Source organism: Papio anubis, chromosome 19 (genome assembly GCF_008728515.1).
Source record: "Papio anubis isolate 15944 chromosome 19, Panubis1.0, whole genome shotgun sequence".
NCBI classification, from domain to species: Eukaryota; Metazoa; Chordata; class Mammalia; order Primates; family Cercopithecidae; genus Papio; species Papio anubis.
Genome location: NC_044994.1, coordinates 28,504,531 through 28,525,194, shown reverse-complemented (window position 1 = coordinate 28,525,194; position 20,664 = coordinate 28,504,531). Strand labels below are relative to the sequence as shown.

Below are 20,664 nucleotides of genomic sequence, written 5' to 3'. Positions count from 1 at the left end.
TGTGTAGTCCCAGACAGGACAAAGATATTCATGAGATGGTGTCTGGGTTGTGGCCTCCCACGGGGGCCACAAGGGCAAACGAAGTTTCCAAAAGCAACCTATCCAGTGCCCCAGTTTGTGGTCAGCAAGTCTCAGATTCTGTGGGATCATCCTGAATTAATCCAATTTTATTCCAATAGGTCAGCAATAAATGTGTAGTTAAATATTATGAGCCATTCCCCTTAAAGATTTTCAAGTAAAAAACATCAGGTATCATGAAAATACATGATATCACACATTCCTCACATACCAAATCCTAAATTCTTAGTTTAGGAAAACATAGTCACCACATACTATCATTGTTCTCCAAATAGAAAATACTGGCTATGCTTTTTTAAGTAAACATTAAACTCAGGTTTTCAACTCCATTAGTACAAAGATAATCTGAATGATAGATAATGAACACACAGAAGTTACCTAAAGGAAGAAGGATTCCTTCAATCACATCTAACCTCCTAATCATATTTCACCCAAAACTAATTGCAGGGCATTGACATTTTTCTAAACAACATTTTTTTTATGCTGGTAACAGGACAGCTCATTTTAGAAAAATACAGAAGAATAAAGTGAAAATAATTCATATTCCCATAAATTAAAGATAACCATTCTTAAAATATTGATGTATTTTCTTACATTTTTTTATGCATTACAGACACATGCAAAGTTTATATGTGGGTTGTAAGAAACATTCTACACTAAATATGTTGATTAAAAAGAGCAAAACACAAAACAGTATACACAAATTCTAAGTATACAAATATATATGTAATATTAGAAAACTCTTCCTATCTAACAGAAGATCAAATAAGAAAACCACGTTAGTGGCCAGGTGCAGCGGCTCACGCTTGTAATCCCAACACTTCGGGAGGCCAAGGCAGGTGGATCACATGAGGTGAGGAGTTCAAAACCAGCCTTACCAACATGGCAAAACCTCGTCTCTATTAAAAACACAAAAATTAGATGGGTGTGGTGGCGCACACCTGTAATCCCAGATACTCAGGAGGCTGAGGCAGGAAAATTGCTTGAACCCAGGAGGTGGAGGTTGCCGTGAGCCAACATCACGCCACTGCACTCCAGCCTGGGTGACAGAGCAAGACTCTGACTCAAAAAAAAAAAAAAAAAGAAAAGAAAAGAAAAAGAAAAGAAAAGAAAAAGAAAGAAAAAGTAAAAGAAAACCACACTATTCTGAGAAAAACTATGCTCCTAAATATGTAAGAACTCAAAAATTGTAAAAATTATTTGGACATATCCTTGACACAATAAGCAGCACATTTTGAGAAATAACAGATTCATATTATATTTAATGGTAAAACACTAGAGATATTACTACTAATCAGAAAATAATTTTTAAATGATGCTCATTAAACCTATGGATTATTTAACACTGCTATAGAATTTCAGACAAATTTAATAAGATATGAAAAACAATAAGATACAAAATTGCTGGAAATACATATTGTCATAATTTGCAAGTAACATTATAGATACAATTAAAAAATTCACAGAATTACAAAGAGATTACAGTTATAATCACATTTCTCATCCTAATGAGAAATCTGTATGTAGCATTTGAATATAGCATACAAAAGTTTGATATAAAATTATACTAGATAAATGGATCTATAACAAATATGTTAAAGAACAGAATTATTTCTTTTTAAAATAGTTAGTACAGCTAGTAAAATATTAAATACCAACAGAAAAAAGGCAAATACATTTTATATGAGACAACAAACTTGTTTATAATAGCATGCAAAATTGTTCACTCTCACTATAATAAAACAAATGCAAATTAAAATAATAAGGTAGTGTTTTCACTCAAATTGGCAAAGGTATTTTAAAAAGAAGTGATTATGTATCAAACATTAGAGAGGTTAAATAACTTCATGCATTGGTAGTGGTAGGGCAAACTGGTAGAAACCTGCAATAAGGCTATCTAGGGCTATAATTATTTTGTAAAGTTACCATGTATTTAGCGCTCACTGTGTGCCAAGTTCTCCGGAGGGATTTTATAGGTATTATTAATAGAAGAGCCATATGCAGTGGGTATTTTTACCTCCATTAGGCAGAGGAAAAACCTGAGGCTCTGAGAAGTGAAGGGATGTGTCCAAAATCTCCATCACTGCCTAAGTAGCGGAGCCCACTTCCAGCCAGGGTGGGAGAGCATGTATGTGTTTATACTAAGAACCTTAAAGTCCTCTTCAAGCCTTTCCCCAGTCATCATGATTTGGGAAACCTATTCTAAGGAAACAGCTCTAAGTTTAAACAAACAAAATAAAAAAGGAAGCAAAGGTGTTCACTGAAGCATTATCTAACATACCAAAATAATAACTAAAACACAAATACCTATCATGGTTCTAGAACTCAGCATACACAGTCATTTACCAAAGCTATGTCCTAACTCGTAAAATGTTTCTCATAAAATAAGTAAAAAGCAAGTATAAGTAAAAAGCAACATCACATAATTAAATAAGTAAAAAGCAACGTCATATAATTAAACAAAACACTCAAATCTTCTTTTAGTTGAGATAAGGTCTCACTCGGTCGCCCAGGCTGGAACAGTGGTGCCATCGTGGCTCACTGCAGCCTTAACCTCCCAGGCTCAAATGATCCTCCCATCTAAGCCTCCTGAGTAGCTGGGACCACAGACACATGCCACCACACCCAGCTATTTTTTTTTTTTTTTCCTATAGAGACAGGGTCTCCTTATGTTATCCAAGCTGGTTTCAAACTCCTGGGCTCAAGTGATCCACCAGCCTTGGAATCCCAAGTGATCCACCAGCCTTGGAATCCCAAAGTGCTGGGACTACAGGCATAAGCCACCGTGCCCAGTCATAACACTCAAATCTTCATGCATACAAAGAAGAAAAGGAAATCCATAAAATATTAACCATTGTGATTGAGTATATGCTCTTTGGATGTGTGTTTCGTATTTTTTCTATTTTCCCAGTTTTCTAATATGAGCATCGGTTACTTCTGTAAAGGAAAAGTAAAGACTGAATAATGTAAGGTGCTACATGCTTTTGTCTTGAGAATTTTTTACTAGTGCACCCTTTCTTAGCAACACCCACCCCCGCCCCCATCCCGCACCCTCCTGCAGAAAGACGCAGCCCCTACCTCATGGGAGAGCTCCAAGAATTCGGCACATTCTGCCCTAATTTTTTTCCCATGTCTTCCCTCCTTCCCTTCGCAAACAAACTGGCAAGTCTCCACGGAAGGGGAGTTTGCTCCACTGTCCTTTTCCCATTCTGAGTCCCACTGCTGAAGAGGCCAATCCTGAGGTACATTTTGGCACCTTCCTTTAAATCAGCCTAACCACACAGGGAGAGAGAAGGTAGACTCTTTAGCCTTCCGGAAGGTATATCCACAGGGAAGACTCTCTCCCCAAGGCTGAGAAACTGGGACTGAAGGCCTCCACCCTAAGAGCTCAGGGCCTCTGGTACTGGCCAAGGGCCCAGGAAGCCAGGACACTATTACAATGGGAGAAGGCAAACTAAGATTTAAAAGCTGACTTGATCTGTTCCCTGCAACATTCTATTAACTGATGACACTGGAAGAGGTGCGTCACTAGAAAGTTCATGTCTGATGGAATTCAAGTGTCCGATCACACGAATTTTTCATATTTTGGTAATCAAATCTTTCCCACTACATCTTTTTTGTACCCTACCCGCTGCTACTAAAGCAATCCCGCCTGTAAACCACTCCAGACACAAGATGGCGCTAAAGAGATTCATGTGGGTTAGTACTGCACTATGAGCAGCAAAAACCCACCAACCTTAAACGTGGGCTTGAGAATAAAACCCACATAGAAGAACAAAACAGTGCCTTGAAAACACACGTCTGGGTCACAGGAGCCATGAAAATTCATGATTTGTGTTTTCTAGAAGGATGTGGAGGCTGAGACTGTCTATCAGAACACAAAGGTAGATGGCACCACAGGTCTAGGAAGACAAGATTTCCTGTTCTGCCACTCATGGAACTTATGACACTAGAGGTATATTTATTCATCTTTCTGTGCGCCAGTTTCTTCATCTCAAAAATGACACAGCTCTACCATACTATCTATTTTGCAGGGGTGTGGTGAGGAATGAGTTAGAATAGTGCCTCCATTGAACAGAAGCACACGCTGAACAACTCTCAAAAACAGAAAACAGGGAACAAGCTCTCCAGGCTAACCTTACCCAGCTGTGGGTCATGAGAATTGGTGGAAGAACTCCTTGCCTAACTAGAAATCACAAAGATTTTCTCTTATGCATTCTCCTAAAAATGTATAGTTTTTCCTCTTTATATGTAGCTGTATGATCCAATTTGAGATAACTGTTGTACAAAGAAGCACAGATTGAAGTTCATTTTTTTCATACGTCCAACTGCTATAACGCCATTTGTTTTTCTATTTCCAAAAATCAACTGTTTGTGTTTGTACACGTCTGTTTCTGTTGCATTGGTCTGTCCATCCCTTTGCCAATACCACACAATCTGGATCACCATAGCTTTAGAGGAAATGTTAAAATCAGGTAGTGTGATTCTTCCTATTCATTCTTCTTTTTCAAAATTGGTTCAGCCATTCTTGTTCTTTTGCCTTTTAATATAAATTCTGGAAGCAGCTTGTCTAAATCAACAACAACAAAATCTTTCTGGAAATAATCTATAAATTCTAGGAGAACTGACATCTTTACTATGCTGAATCTTCTAATCTATAAACCTGTTATGTCTATTTATTATACATCTTTGCAGATTGCTTTTATCAGTGTTCTATAGTTTTCAACTATAAATGCAACGTTTGTTTGTTTGGGATGGTATTTTTTGCCAAATTTATAAGTAATTCACATTCTTCGGAGCTATTACAAATGGTGTTTTAAAAACTTTTCCATTCCTAATTGTTTATTGTTAGTATATAGAAACAAAGTTGAATTTGTATATTGGCCTTATATCCTACAACGTTGTTAAACTTAATTCTAGGAGGGTTTGATTTTTTGTTTTGTTTTTGTAGATTTCCTGGAATTTTGTACATAGACAATAATGTTGTCTGTGAAAAAGAACAATTTTATTTCTTCCTTCCCAATCTATATCCCTCTTCCCATCCCTATTGCCCTAGTGAAGACTTTCAGTATAATATTCAATGGGCGTGGTGAGAGTGAACATCCTTGCCTTGTTCCTAATATTAGGGAGAAAGCATTAATAATCATTTACCATTAATTATGATGTAAGACATATGTTTTTATAAATTGTCTTTTATCAAGATGAGGAAGTTTCTCCAATTTCTAGTCTGCTAAGAGCTTTCTGTAAATCATGAATGAATTAATTTTGTCAAATGCTTCTTCTACATCAACTGATAAGATCGTGGTTTTTCTTCTTCAGATTATTAATGCAGTATGTTACACTAACTGAATTTCAAATACTGAATGAGACTTGCATCCTTTTTGACCATGGCATATTATTCTTTTCATATATTGCTGGATTTGATTTACTAATATTTGTTGAGGATTTTTTGCATCTTTGTTCATAATAAATATTGTTCTGTGTATTTTATATCTGGTTTTCATACCATGGTAACACCGACCTCATAAAATGAATTGGGAAGTGTTCCCTCCTCTTCTGTTTTCTGGAAGAGATTTTGTAAAATGGTTTTATTTTATCGTTAAATGTTTGGTGGAATTCACCAGGAAACCATTTGGGGCTGGAGATATTTTGTTCAGAAGGTTAACTGCAAATTAAATCTCTTTAATAGTTACAGTAATGGGGCTAGTTAGGTTATTATTTCATCTTGGGTGAGTTTTGGTAGTTTGTGATTTTTAAATAAATGATCCATTTAAGGAATTGATCCATTTCATCTAATGTATCAATTTTATGTGCTTAGAGTTGTTCGTAGTATTCTGTTACAATTCATTTAAGTGAAGTTTTATCTCCTTTCATTCCTAATGTTAGCAATGCATGTCTTCTCTTTTTTCATTGGTCATTCTTGTTGGTCAACTTTATTTTTCTTTTCATAGAATCAGCTTTTTGTTTCATTTATTTTCTCTATTTTTTCTCTGCTTTCAACTTCATCAATTTCTATTTTTATTATTTTCTTCATTCTACATATTTGGTTTTATTTTACTTTTCTTACCCTAGTTTCTTAAGGAAGGTGCTTATATTATTTCCCTCTTTTCTAATATATGCAGATAATGCTAGAAATTTCCCTCATGCATTGCTTCAACCACATCCCATAAATCTGATGTGTTGTATTTTCATTTTCATTTAGTACAAAATGTTTGCTAATTTCCATTGAGAATTCCTCTTCAACACATGGATTATTTAGAAGTGTGTTAATTTCTAAGAGTTTGGACATATTCATGTTATCCTTCTGTTACTGATTTACAGTTTAATTTTATTCCAGTCAGAAATCACATTATATCAATTCTTTTAAATTGGTTATGGTTTAGTTTTATGACCCAAGATATGATTTATATTGGTGAATGTTTTATGCATATTTGAAAGTAATATGTATTCTCTGTAGTTGAGTAGCATTTTCTAAAGATGTCAATTAGAACTATTTGGTTGATGGTGCCATTCAGTTCCTTCATAGACTTGCTGATTTTCAGTCTGTCAATTCTATTGATTACCAAAAGAGAAGTATTGAAGTCTCCAACTACAACAGAATGTTTTCTATTTCTTATTTCAGTTCTGTTTTTGCTTTATGAATTCTGAAGCTCTACTTTTCTGGGTGACCTGATTCTTTTGTCATTATAATGTCTGCTTTACCTCCAATTATTTTCTTTGCTCTGAAGCCTACTTCTTCTAATAATTAATATAGTCACTTCACCTTCTTTTGATTAGTGTTTGCATGGTTTTTTTTTTCTGCATCCTTTTGCTCAACTATAGCATTATAATTAAAGTGGGTTTCTTGTAAGCAGCATTTGGTTGGGTCTTGTTTTGTTTATTCATTAATGTCTGTCTTTTAATTACTGTGATTAGACCAGTCATATTTAATATAAGTACTAATGTGTTTTAATTAAGGTCTATGATTTCCAGTCTGCTCCTAAGCCCATCTGGTAAGCTTTTTACTTTGGTTATTGTATCTTCCGTTTCTAAATTTTCCATTGGGTTCTTTATATCTTCTATTTCTTGCTGAGACTTTCCATCTTTCTATTCATTTCAATAATGTTCACTCTTACTTCCCGAAGCATTTTCATAATGGCTACATTACAAACTGACAAATCCGGTATCTGCATCAGTGTGGCCCTGGGGCGGTGATCTATCTTTTCCCATGCAAGTTGGGATTTTCCTAGTTTATTGTGTGCCAAGTAATTTTGGCTTACCTCCTGGATGTTTTTAAAATAATGTTATGAAACTCTGGGTTTTGTTTAAATATTACAGAAAAATGTTGACATTTTTGTTTAAGCAGGCAATTAACCTGGTTCAGTTTGAGTCACAAGTTCTGACCTGTCTTCTGTGGTTCCAATATCAGTTCAGTTTTCAGAGCCCTTGCTGTGCCATTTGGTTCAGCTCTGTATGTGCACCGCAAAGTAGACAGTCTGGGGCCTGGGCAGTATCTATCTTGTTCAGTTCTCAAAGTCATTGCTATGCTGTTTAGGGTTAGATTCATGCATGCAGCCTGTGTGGAGCTCAGGGGTTCACATAAAACTTTCGCATTCCTGAGATTCTCCTTCTCCTTTCTATTCCTGATACTTTTGGGTTCCCTGAGGCTCCCTCCACCACTTTTTTTTTTTTTTTTTGAGACAGAGTCTTGCTATGTCGCCCAGGCTGGAGTGCAGTGGCGCCATCTCAGTTCACTGCAAACTCCGCCTCCCCAGTTCAAGTGATTCTGGTGCCTCAGCCTCCCAAGTAGCTGGAATTACAGATGAGCACCACCATGCCTGGCTAATTTTTTTTTTTTTTTTTGTATTTTTAGTAGAGATAGGATTTTATCCAGTTGGCCAGGCTGGTCTCAAATCCTGACCTCAAGTAATCCACCTGCCTCAGCCTCCCAAAGTGCTGGGATTACAGGCGTGAGCCATCGCACCAGCTGAGGCTTCCCCTTCTTAGCCCTTCAGCCAGAGAGCCGGGGCATTATTTAACCTGTTCAGCCACTTAATTTCTATGACTATAGCCACAACTGTGGCCAAGCAGAAGAACAGAGAAGGAAAAAACAGACTTCTGTGAGTTTCCACCCCACTCCTCAGAGTTTTAGGTGCCCGTAGACCCCTGCTGTTCTCACCATGGGATTACCTGGGGGAGAGGGGGCAAGATAACAGAATGAGGAACATGTGAGGCTTCTGCACTGAGTCCGTTTTCCTCCTACTCAAGCCAGAAATAGAAAGATCTTGAATTCTCTCTGTCCACACCCAAGTCCACTTCTGGGTTTTGTGCTAATTTGAGTCCAGATCAGAGAATACCAGAAGAAAATTGTTAAAAGCACTGTCAGTTCAATATTTCAAGTTCTAGTCTTCTTCCCCAATCTGCCTCCTACGATTTACTCTTCAGAGTCTTCAAATAGTTGCTCTGAGTATTTTATCCTTGAATTTATTGGAAAGACAATTGAATAGTTGTCTTTATAGGTTTTACAGTTGAATTCATTGGCAAAGACAGGGTCCTGTGTACTCCATCTTACTCCAAACCAAAACTCCCCTTTGCTCTGTTTTTACAATAAGAAATCTAGCAGCAACATGGAAGGTGGCCTGGATCGAGCAACTCCTGGGGCCAGGGTCCATTCACAATTCTGTCTCAGCATGCTAAGCCCATGGTTTTCAATCCTTTCTCTTCTTTTTCCCTTCCTCCACCTCTTCCTCCCTTCTTTCCTTCTTTCTTTTCTTCTTCCCTTCCTTTTTAAAGCTGGTAGCTCTTTACTGCAAGGAACCATTAAAAGGAAGCCTCACAGACAATGGCTAACTCCCAGATGCTTTGCTTGGAGCAGGACTGAAGGGTTTTGACTGCCCTTCCCCCTCAGCACTAGACACTCCCCACCCCACCTACCTCAGTAGGTCCTAAGGGGCCCTGATGATAAGACACATCACCCAGTAACCCAGGCTAGACACTGGAGCTCACTGTATACCTGCATTTTCAAATACCACTACAAAGTTGTAAAGTCAATCTAATAAGACCAGCAATGCATATTTTTCAATAAACGAAATAGAAGAGAAAATGGAGTACACTGCACTTATTTTCTTTCTATATAAATATAATTGTTCTTTTCCTGTAGGTCTCCAACCAAAAAGTTTGGAATCTGCTATTCCAGACTCCTTCCCTTTCCTCATCCTCCACCTTCAGTGAGTCACCCAATTCCCTTAAGTGTTCCTCTGAGACAGGTCTTCTCTTCTTCTCCACTACTGCCCCAGGTTCAAATTCCATGATCTCTCCTGGACTATAGCAACTGCGGGTCCTGGCTGGTCTCTCGCCTTTGATGCCCACTCCTTTTCAAATACATAATAGATGTTCTTACCGGTGACTTTTCCAAGGCATTAAATATGTCAGCGGAAGCTGGAACACCTTCTGGTTCCCTCTTGCTCGGGACAGGGCCCAGGGACCCCCTACATCTCCAGCCAACCCTCTGGCCCTTTAGTTTGTTGCCCAGACCATCTGGGCTCCTTTGTCTCTGAACCTTTTGCTACCATCTCAAGGCTTTAACTCGAAACCTATGAATTTTCAGTGAGGTAAACATGCCTTACATTTAAGAGAAGTCCTTACAAATAAAATATACATTCATTCCACAAACAGAGCTAGACTTGATTTTTTAAACATGTTTTCTTACACACTGCAGACATATAAGGATCCGATACCAAATCAGTTATTTGCCTGCTTGTTCATGTCCTGTCCTTCAGCCAAAGATACCAAAAATGCCATTGATGAAGTTGAAAGATGATCTTTTCCTGGCAAAATCATCTGACTTTTTGCACAAACAGCTCTTAAATACTGCTGCTCTGTGTAATATTTTAATCAATCCCTCATCCATTCCTTTTTCTATATGACAGTGAAATTAAGCTTGCATGTATTCTATAAATGGGCACAGAGATATAATCCTGTTTAAAGGGGTTATCTAGTTTAGGTCTAAGTATTTTAAATGCATTTTTTTAAAGCATTATTATAACTATAGATATATCACAACTTTTACCACAAACCAGCCCTTTTTATGTATGAGACAAGGCTTTGGTTTTAAAAACCAAGTGTCCACTTGCATATTTGAGGCCACAGAGTTCCACCATGAAATGTGAGATTCCTCTCACTGATGTGTGAGTATTTTGGCTTGTCTGTCTTCCCAGTCCTCCCACTCTTGACTTGATTTTCTTTTACAGAAGCAGTATAAAGAAAATACTTTTCTGTTGCCATTCAATAAGATATTTTGCCATTTGAGAATGTGACTGGAAATAATTCCTGTTTATTTCTACCAAAAGTACAGAAAAAAAATAAGTGAATGGTATGAAACATTAAAGAAACTTACTTTACCACAGGGCAACATTCTGCTATAAGCAAATATCAGTGGTAACTAGGGTTTTATTTTGTTTTGGGAGGAATGATCTGTGATTTGCACATTGAAAATGAAGATGGGGAAACTGTAGGGTACAATCAGTTCTTCCAAGCGCCCAGCACTAAGCACCAAGATAGGCACTGCTTTCTTCAATTAGAACAGAGGAGCTCTGAAAATGTGCAGTGAGTTTTTAAATCAAAGTAATCTCCAGAGAGAAAAATAAAACTATTAGTATCACTCACCCCTTATCTTCTGGGAACGGTTAATTCATCTTAAAGAAGGGTTTTCAATTAATTTTAATCAGACCATTAAAATTCACTCTTCTTAACTCTGAACTGGATTTGTCTACCCCTAATTTCCATGATTCACCAGAGCCTGCAGTAAATATTAAAAAGAGGTTGATATTGTTGACATTCTTGGAACTAAATGAAGACCTTGGAGTCTAGTTATTATTCTTTTCCACTGAATTGTCTGCCCTAAATAACAAGCTCCAGTCCAGTTTTCCCCAAGGGCAACTGTCAAAGAAATACTCTTTTAATACCTATTACAGCATGAAAATTAAGGAGAATAAGCTGCCAATTCTAGGCCGGAGACAAGAATTTAATCAGCACAAAGAACTCCAACAAGGTGTCAAAGTTTTGAGTCCCTTGCTGACATTTAGCAGCATTTGCAATGCAAATTTTTCTAAAGCCGTCTTAGATTACTACCTTCTCTCTACCTTAGAATGACCATTTCCTAAAAAAGGGCCCCCAAAAAAGTTGTTAAATAAATCAGGCCTAATATTCTCCCCTAACACTTACAAGCTTAACTCTTAGTAACTCTCAAAGAAGGGAGGGCCCATCCCCCGTTCCCTCCACCCAGGCCTTCCAAACAGAATCATTGACATTGATGTGCTTCTTTCTGATAGACCTTCCTTCCCAGCAGGACATTATGTAGCCAAGCTCTTTGCATCTTCTCCCATCTAATGCACACAGAAGACTGGTTTGTTTCTGGCCTATTCATTCGTCTTCCCAATAGCAGCCAAGTTTATATCCCAGATTCCCATGCTAAAGATTTAAAAGAAGCCCTCATGAACAGGTGCTTCATTACTGCTGGGCTGTAGCAGCCTCAGTTACACCTATGCTCCTCAACCTCTCCCAGTTTTTCCTGTTCTACAGTTCCCCATATTTTAGATAAGGAGACACCAAAGGAATGAAGGAAAGTATAACAGATTAGCAAGTTTTGAACCTCTAAAAATTTTTGGCAGACTTCTAGGTTCTCTATGGAAAGAAAAACAGTCATTTTAATGATCTGTTCTATAATGATCTTCTAAGACTTACAACCAATGAAATACCAGTGGAAGCACACAGCCTCTCCAAAGCAGGTCAGAGCCACAGGTGGAATGAACCAGAAATGGACTCTGCAGCAGGGTCAGCAGTGGCTGGCCTGTCTCATTCACTCTCATGTGCTCACACTCACTCTGGCTCTTCCCACTGGGACCTGAGGTGACACTGAGTCAGTGACAAGGGCTTGACCAGTGACCCTGGAAAAAGCAGCTCCTCCTGGCCTAGTGAAGGCTCACACAGGACACATACACTTAGGGCATCTGTCCCTGACTGACATCCCTGCTTACCAGGTGACAGAAACAATGGACACGAGGTGGAGAGATGAGTAATTAAGCCCAAGCAGAGTGGAATGGAGCTCATAAACACCCAGATTCAGAGAAGGGTGAGGCTGATATGAGCCTGAGTAATCAGAGGAGGATTCATGGAGAGGGTGACAAGAAACATACCTTAAAGGATGGGGCACACATAGCTGGGAGAAGACACATGAGTTTCCAGGGCATGAGAAAATAAAAGGTACCAGAATAGTTCCCCTGATTTTTGCTTCTAGGACAGTACCACATCAAGAAAACTCATAGGACTTAAACCCATGGAGAAGCTGGTTTACAAGTAATCTCCACCATTTCCTACTTCCAAAAACTATGTAGCTTACGCAGTCATAAGACGGAAGACAAGTCCAACCTGGATCCCTTATGGTTAGGACGAAATATGCTGATGTATTAACACAGCATGTGGCTGACGGCCGTTCCTGTTGATGCTGTTATGCTAATTAACCTCTCTGGACTTCAATGGTATCATCTAAGAGACAAAACGGTTTAACCCAAAGACCTCCAAAACTCCCAGCTCCAAGGTAACATTACTCAAAAGCCCCTGCGGGGTACTATGTAATATGAAGTGTCTGGCACTAGGGAGCTTCGACTAGGGATTTCTATCTGCAGTCTGAGGTTTCAGAAACCTGCCTTATTAATATACAACCCTTCAAAAATCAGTGCTCTGTAAAAATCAGAAATATCTTTTTGGATGTTATGTAAAACAATAAGAGTATATGCAGCATATTAATTCTGTACTTCTCTCTATTTAGGATTTCAACACTCTTAGAATTTTAACTTTAAAACTCCTCAATTTACTCAACTTCCTCACTAAAATTTCACCAACCACGAAGACTCTGTGTCTAGAAACACATACCTGAGGGGACTGGCTGCTGGGCCCAAAAAAGGCCACAGAACCTGTGTCCTGCGCTTACCTGATGGCGGGCATCTCAGGCCCTGACTGACAGGCTCGGGGTTCCCAGGCCTGGCCACAGAGGAGAATCATCACGTCAGAGCCTTAAACCACTGCCCCTCCCCACCCCCCGGCCCTTGGATCTCACTTTCAGCACCTGATGGACCTGGGCATGTGCACAGACCTGGCATTGGTGTTGGTCAGGGCCCCATAGGTGAGTCTCCTGTACAACCAGGGATATGAGCCACTGCTCAATGCTAAACCGAACTATTACTTTAAAGGCTGTGCTTGAGTTATGGCTCTCCCCAGCAGGCTCGGCATCAACACTTGTGTCTCACCAAAACCAAGCTCAAAGGCAAACTCAGAGTAACCTCAGTTCCCACATCCTGTTCTCCAATGAGGCAGAGAACTGTGGATAGGGAAGAAGTAGGAGGCGCTGGTCCCCTTCAACCCAGCAGGCTCCAAATGACTGGAAATGGCATCTGAATGTCATCCATGTTTGCTAAGCTGCACAGCTGCATGTTTGATAGACACGGTTTCAAAATTTCAACTCTTAAAACATTTTAAAATCATATCATGCAACACAGTAAATAATGTTTTTAAACAACACAGTCCCTTACTTTCTTCTCAGAGGACTTTATTCCTTTATTATAGACCTCTACAATGGGACTTTTTAAAAATGAAGATCCAGTATAGTAGTCATGACCGGGTGCAGTGGCTCACATCTGTAATCCCAGCACTTTGGGAGGCCAAGGCAGGTGGATCATCTGAGGTCAGGAGTTCAAGACCAGACTGGCCAACACGGTGAAACCCTGTCTCTACGAACAATACAAAAATTAGCCAGGAGTGATGGTGGGTGCCTGTAATCCCAGCTACTTGGGAGGCTGAGGCAGGAGAATCACTTGAATCCGGGAGGCGGAGGTTGCAGTGAGCCAAGATTGCACCACTGCACTCCAGCCTGGATAACAGAGTGAGACTCCATCTCAAAAAATAAAATAAAATAAGTAAAATAAAATAAAATAAACAGTATAGTAGTAGTCACTTGCCTACCATTTAGCAAAATCTAAATTCTTGGGAAGTATTACAAGCCTGTCCAATGTATTTTTAATCATATTGGTTTTGTGTATTTTATGACCTAGAACAATACCAACACAAGCATAATGGTCAAAGAACCAGAAATCTTCCTATTGTGACCACACTCAATCATCTCTGTCAGCTCTAAATTGATAGTGTACAAAGAACAAAGATGGAGTGGGGGTAAGGAAGATTGAGGAGCTATTGCCTAATGGGTATATAATTTCTGTTTGGGGTGATGAAAAAGTAGAAATAAATAGTGGTGATGGTGGCACAACATTATGAAGATATTTAATGTCATTGAATTGTACAAAAATGGTTAACGTGTTTTTATGATATATCCACAATAAAAAAGTCAAAATGAAATCATATCAAAAATACTACTTCTCAAAAACTAGCAGCCTAATAGCCACAGCAGAAAATCATAAATGCACCTCAGGCCTCCTGACCTGGACGTGTGCTCTAACAGTCCTGGTAGGTGTTTCCTGTGGACAAACAGGTATGAGACTAGCCTGGCCTTACAGAGCTGACCCATGTGACAAGGCTGAGTGTCCCCAGACCTCACCATCACCATCCTGTCTCCTGGGCCAACACATTAGATTCCATTTATTTCATAGCTATTCCCCAGCAGCTGTAATTACGTGTTCATTAGAACAGAATTGTTTTGCCATCCTAATAGTGATTACTGGCTGTCAATCAATGACTAGTATTTTGTTTTCATTTCTGTAATTATATAAGCATTTCTCATGTTATCAGCTACTGAAATAGAATAAATACTTCAGACCATCAATTCTTAATAGGAGCTAGAAACATGAAAATTGATTCTGGGGAGCAAAAACATCTTAGATATCACAAATGTGTACAGCCCTCCACAGAGGCAGAATACATAAACAGAATGTCTGCAGAATTTAAATTTCATGAGGGTTGGGGTGATTCAGAAAAAAATATATTAAAAGGCTCCTTAGGGGGATGATTCTGAACAGAAGGTTGACAAACACTGCTTTATACACTATAATTAAATATTTCCTTAAACAAACAAACAAAAACGAAGAGAAAGAAACAGCTGCTCTTCACACACACACACAAAGCTATGAAAGAAAGTGTTGATGAAAAACTATTGCAAGGCTATGGGGCCTCTCTCCAACCTTTCAACCCAAACCGTGGCGATCTATGAGAGGTGTTAGCCTCCATTTGGCCCAAACTCACTTAGCTTTTCTAAAGACTGACATACACACCCACTCGTGCAAACAGCTGCAGCATTTGTTAAGCACCAGGCACTCTGCTAGGCCCATTTGGCAGGAATCACCTCAGCCAAACGGACAGAGCACTGCAATGGTCGGGAATGGAGAATGATCAGACCCGTTACTCCACAAGAGCTCTGAAGGGAAGACATGCGAGGTAGGCCAGGCAAGTGGTGGCAAGTGCAGGCTCCAAAGCCAAAGAAACTTGCATTTGAGGCCATCCCTACCGCCTCTTGCCAAACAAGCAATGTTGTACAAGTGATTTGACCTCTGGTATTTAAATTCCACCAATGGAAACTGTTTACCAACATCCTCAACAGTCCTCATTCCAAGGCCCCACAACTATGTTTTGGGGAAGCTCTGGCTTTGGTATAAGCTTGCTTGAGAATGGGCTCCAGCAGGTTAGATGCAAGGCCCAGCCTAACTACCCTCAGACAGAAAGGAACATCAGTCAGCAGCTTCCTAAGTCAAAGGACGAACTTAGGCAAGGTGTAACCCTGTTTTTTATGCTAATTCATCTACCCAAGAAGGGGTACACACTCACTCACTCACTCTGGGTGCCCAAGGACAGTTCCTGAAAATTTGGACAAGCAAGCAGGTGAAAAAGTCTGCTGCATGTGGAGTTTGATTTTAAGGACCCTAGAAATAATACACCTTCCAAAAGTATGCCTCTCTCAGCTTGCTGCCACTGTCTTTCCCGGTGGACACCTGCCACAGAGAAAGGGAAGGGTCAAGAGTGGCAGTTAACATAATTCATGCTGTGGGACCAGGGTGCTAACAAAGCTTATCCTTCAGAGTCCCTCACTCCAACAGGCCCCTTCCCAGACTTTGGGAGGGGCGCTAGCAATGTATTCTCATGGTCCTATATTTTTATACAACTTGCACGGGGAAGTTATTTTAACAGCAATCACTTAAGGCCATGGGCTCTATCTAAGCTGATTTCATCACCCTCTCTCAGGTCAGGATATGATAATGATGAAAACCAAAATAGACACATCCTCAGGGAGGCACAAACCTTACACAAGGAGGGAAAAATAATCACTGTGCAGCTCTGTTTAAACAGCTTGTGTGTCCTGCCCAGGCAAGATGCTAAAATGTAGTGCAGAGGGGTATGGAAGAACTAGCATTGGTGGGGGCTGCAGGTGAATGGTAGATAATTAGTAAACAATAATCACATGCAAATGAAACCTATTATTCAGAAAGGAGGAAAGGGCAAAGTCAGCTTGTCCTATTTTAACAGCTTCCTTCTGAGTGGAGGAGGACTGATGTCACCGGCCCTGCTGCTCAGTTCATCTTTAACTCATTCCTCTTTCTGCTGAGCCAAGAGAAGCAGCCACAGAGAGGACTCTAGGAGGACAAACGACACTACTGAGTAGTCAGTTGTGGGTCATCTTTCAATAGCAAGGTGATCAAACACTGCTATTTGAAACCTTTGGGGCTTTTCAATATCATCCCCGCCCTGAAAACCTGAATAAGCCCCAAAAGAATCCAACTCAAGGATACTGTTAAGGACCATGAGTAAGTGATGGTTGACAGCGGTCTAAGGAGAAGGTCAGGAGAGAGAAGATATTACAATAGGTGAAGATGACCAAGTTGGTTGTAGCCAGGTGATTCTTCCTGTACTGTGAAAACACTGCTGACAGTAGAATAGCTTGCCAGAGGAGGCACGACTGAGAGCTGAGCAGAGCACAGGGGTCTGAATTGTGGGTGTTAGTGCAGGTGGGAAGCATTGTGACTCAGCCGTGACACCGCTGAGACGAAGGCAGCCCGTTCTGAGTTTTTAATCCATAAGAATGTGTACACTTTTATAAAGTTCCAATGATGACATACCATGGGCTATTTTAATATATTTTTAATACATTTAGTATTGACGTTTTAAATATTGAAAATCTTAGAAATTGTCATTTAAAATAAACCACTAATATTTCACTGTATAGATATGCCTTGATCTTCACCCCTCTCCTTTTTGATAAACATTGATTCCTTCTAATTTCTCATTACAAACAATGCTGTACAGAATGTTGTATGTAACATCTGTTTCCCTTTTGGAAATACTTAAGATATATTCCCAGAGGTAGGATTATTAGATCAAAAAGCTTTATAGTTTTTGTAAATCACTGTACACTGTCAATATATTTTAAATATAAATGTTTGCAAGACTTCCGCTTCTAGCCAAAAGAGGAATAGAGATCAAATTTCCCCTTCTGCCTGGAACATATAAAAAGCTAGACTAAATATAACTCTTTTCAAGACACTGGACAGCAAGCAATAACAGATTATATTCTAGGGAGTTGGAAAACAATGGAGGTGAGCCCTCCAGTGGCCCAGCTTACTACTATTCCTTAAGAAGACTCCCATATCATCACACAGGGAGGCGGAACCCTGGCATAGCTCATCCAAACCTCCAAGTTGGGAGACCTAAGAAAGCAAAGTAGATAGAACTCCCCAAACAGACTAAGACAGAACCACCTAGAAAAAAGAGCTTGAAAATCTACCGAGGGTTCCTTTTGGGTAGTCAATAGAGTACTACTCAGTGCAGGAATGTATTTCAGTCAGGGAAAGAACCTTTCCAAAAGGATTGGAAAGAAAATTACCCAGCATTCATACACAGCTATTCCCACCAGCCAGACAAGAAAATCTCACAATTCATGGGGCATAGGGCACAACAATCAGAAGGATCTTGTTTAAGTCACTGCGAATACTTAGCCCTAGATTCAATGTTTCTGTGGTTCCACCTAACGAATCTTAAAAATAATACCTTGAAGGATCAAAGTGTTTACAAGTAACTGGGCCTTAGAACAAATGTGACAAATATTTATAAAGAATACGAAAATAGCAGCATGTAATAAGTACAAGTCACAGTGTGTGAAATTCAATAAAAAATTACCACACATGCAAAGAAGTAGGAAAATATGAAACTAGTTTGGAGAAAAATTAATCGATTAAAACACTGGAATTATCAGACAAGAACATTGAAATAGTGATTATAAAGTATTCTGTATATTCGAAAAGTTAAGTAGGTACATGAAAGATAGTAAAGACACCGAAATTGAACTTTTAGGTGAAATTTCTAAGATGAAAATTACACTGGATGAGAGTAAAAGAAGATTAAACATGGAAGAAAAGATTCAGAAAATTGAAGATGTAGCAATAGAAACAAACCAAAATAAAAACAAAGAAAAAAAGATTTTAAAATAAATAGCATCAGTAAACTGTAGCACATATTGGTTACTGGATTTCCTGAAGGAGAGAATATGGAGGCGGTGATAAAAAAAAATTTGAAGATATAATGCTGAATATTCTCAAAATTTGTTCAAAATTGTAAACCAACAGATCCAAGAGGAATAACAAACCACAATCAGAAGAAACATGAAGAAAATCATATCAATTCAGCTCATAATCAAATTGATCAAAACCACTGATACAGAAGTAAAGAACAGAAAATAGACACATACTGTAGACAAAACGAAGTAAGAGGAGAATGGATCAACATATTTACAGCGCTGGAGAAAAAAATCTGTCATCCTAGAATTTTATACCAGGTGAAAAAATATTTGAAAAACAAAGGTGAAATAAAGACCTTTTCAGATACACAAAGGTAAAATAATCCATCAACAGCAAACCTTCACTACAAGAAAATCATTTGGGTATATGGAAAATGGTACCAGGTAGAAATACAAATCTCTAAAAAGGAATAAAGAGCATTGGAAGCACTGGAAAAGATGACTACAAGGGTAAATACATGAGTTTTTTTCCCCTTATTTAAAAAATCTCTTTAAAAGGTCGCTGGCTACTTAAACAGAAAAATAACAGTATTATTTTAACACTTGCAAATGTAAGAGGTATGACAATAGGCACAAAGACTGGGAGGGAATACATGACACTCTTATTATAAGTTTCTTATACTATACACAAAGAGGTATAACGTCATCTAAAGAAAGCCTGTGAAGAGTTAAAGATATAAACAGGTTGTGCCTCAGTATTCTTGGGGGATTGGTTCTCTGACCACCCATGGATGCCAAAATCTGGGCATACTCAAGTTCCATCATTGCGTCTGCTAAACCCAGAACAAAAAGTTGACCCTCTCTGCACGTGGGTTTCATATCCAGCAAATACTATATTTTTGATCCAAGTTTGGTTGGAGACGAGGAACCTGCTGATATGGAAGGTCAACTGTATTTACTGAAAAAATAATAATAATAATGTATAAGTGAACCACACATCTCACAGTTCAAATTCATATTGTTCAAGGGTCAACTGTACTATAAACCCTAAAACAATCATGAAAATAACAGAATTACAGCTAAAAAGAGATTTTAAAATCCTACAAAATAATAATCAAAAAAAGGCAGAAAAAGAGGAAAATGTAACAAAGTACAGATGAGACAAATAGCAAACAAACAGTAAAATGACAGGTTTAAACCTAACCACATCATTAGTCACAGTACATATAAATGATCTAAACAGACCAATTTAAAATGAGATTGGATAAAAAACCAAGACCCGATTAAATGAGTCCTACAAAAGTGATCTTTTCCTATAAAGAGAAAAAAATCAGCTAAAATTAAAAGGATTAAAAAAAGAATATACCATGTTAATGCTAATCAAAAGAAAGTTGGAATGACTGTATTAATACCAGGCAAAATAGATTTCAGAGAAACGAATATTGCCAGAGATGAAGAATGTCATTTCATAATGATAAAGGGGTCAATTTGACAAGAGGAAATGACAAATGTAAACCTTAAGCTCTGTTTATAGCAACAAAGCTTCAAAGTACCTGAAGCAGAAATTGATAGAACTAAAGGAGAAATAGTAAAACCTACAATTATGGTTGAAAATATCAACAATAATTTCAGAGTAATCTACATAGATTACAGAAAGGAGACAGAAAATAAGTATATAGAAGACTGGAACAAACCTATCCATCAACTTGACCTAATTGACATTTATAGGCTATTCCACACAAGAACAATAGAACGTACATTCTACTCAAGTGCTCATAGACAAGATTCTGACCCACAGAAACACTCTCAATATATTTAAAGGATTCAAGTCATATAAGGCATGTTTTCTGACCACAATGGAATTAAGGAATCAAGTTATAAATGAATTTAAAAATCTCTGGTATATCCTCAAATATTTTTATAATAAGTAACACACTTCTAAATAACCCAGGGTTAAAGAACAAACCAAAAGAGAAATTTAAAAGATTGTGAAATGAATAAAATGAAAATGCAATATATCAAAATGTATGGGATGCTTCTAAAGAGAAGTACTTAGAAGGAAATTTACAGCACTGCAAGTCTATAACAAAGGTCTCAAATCA

The 20,664-nt window shown here is 38.4% G+C and overlaps 1 protein-coding gene across 9 annotated transcripts in view; it reads right to left on the bottom strand.

Moving 5' to 3' along the window:
- The window catches only part of FHOD3 (formin homology 2 domain containing 3), a 486,695-nt gene that overhangs the window by 203,870 nt on the left and 262,161 nt on the right, over positions 1-20,664 (bottom strand). The window lies entirely within an intron of this gene.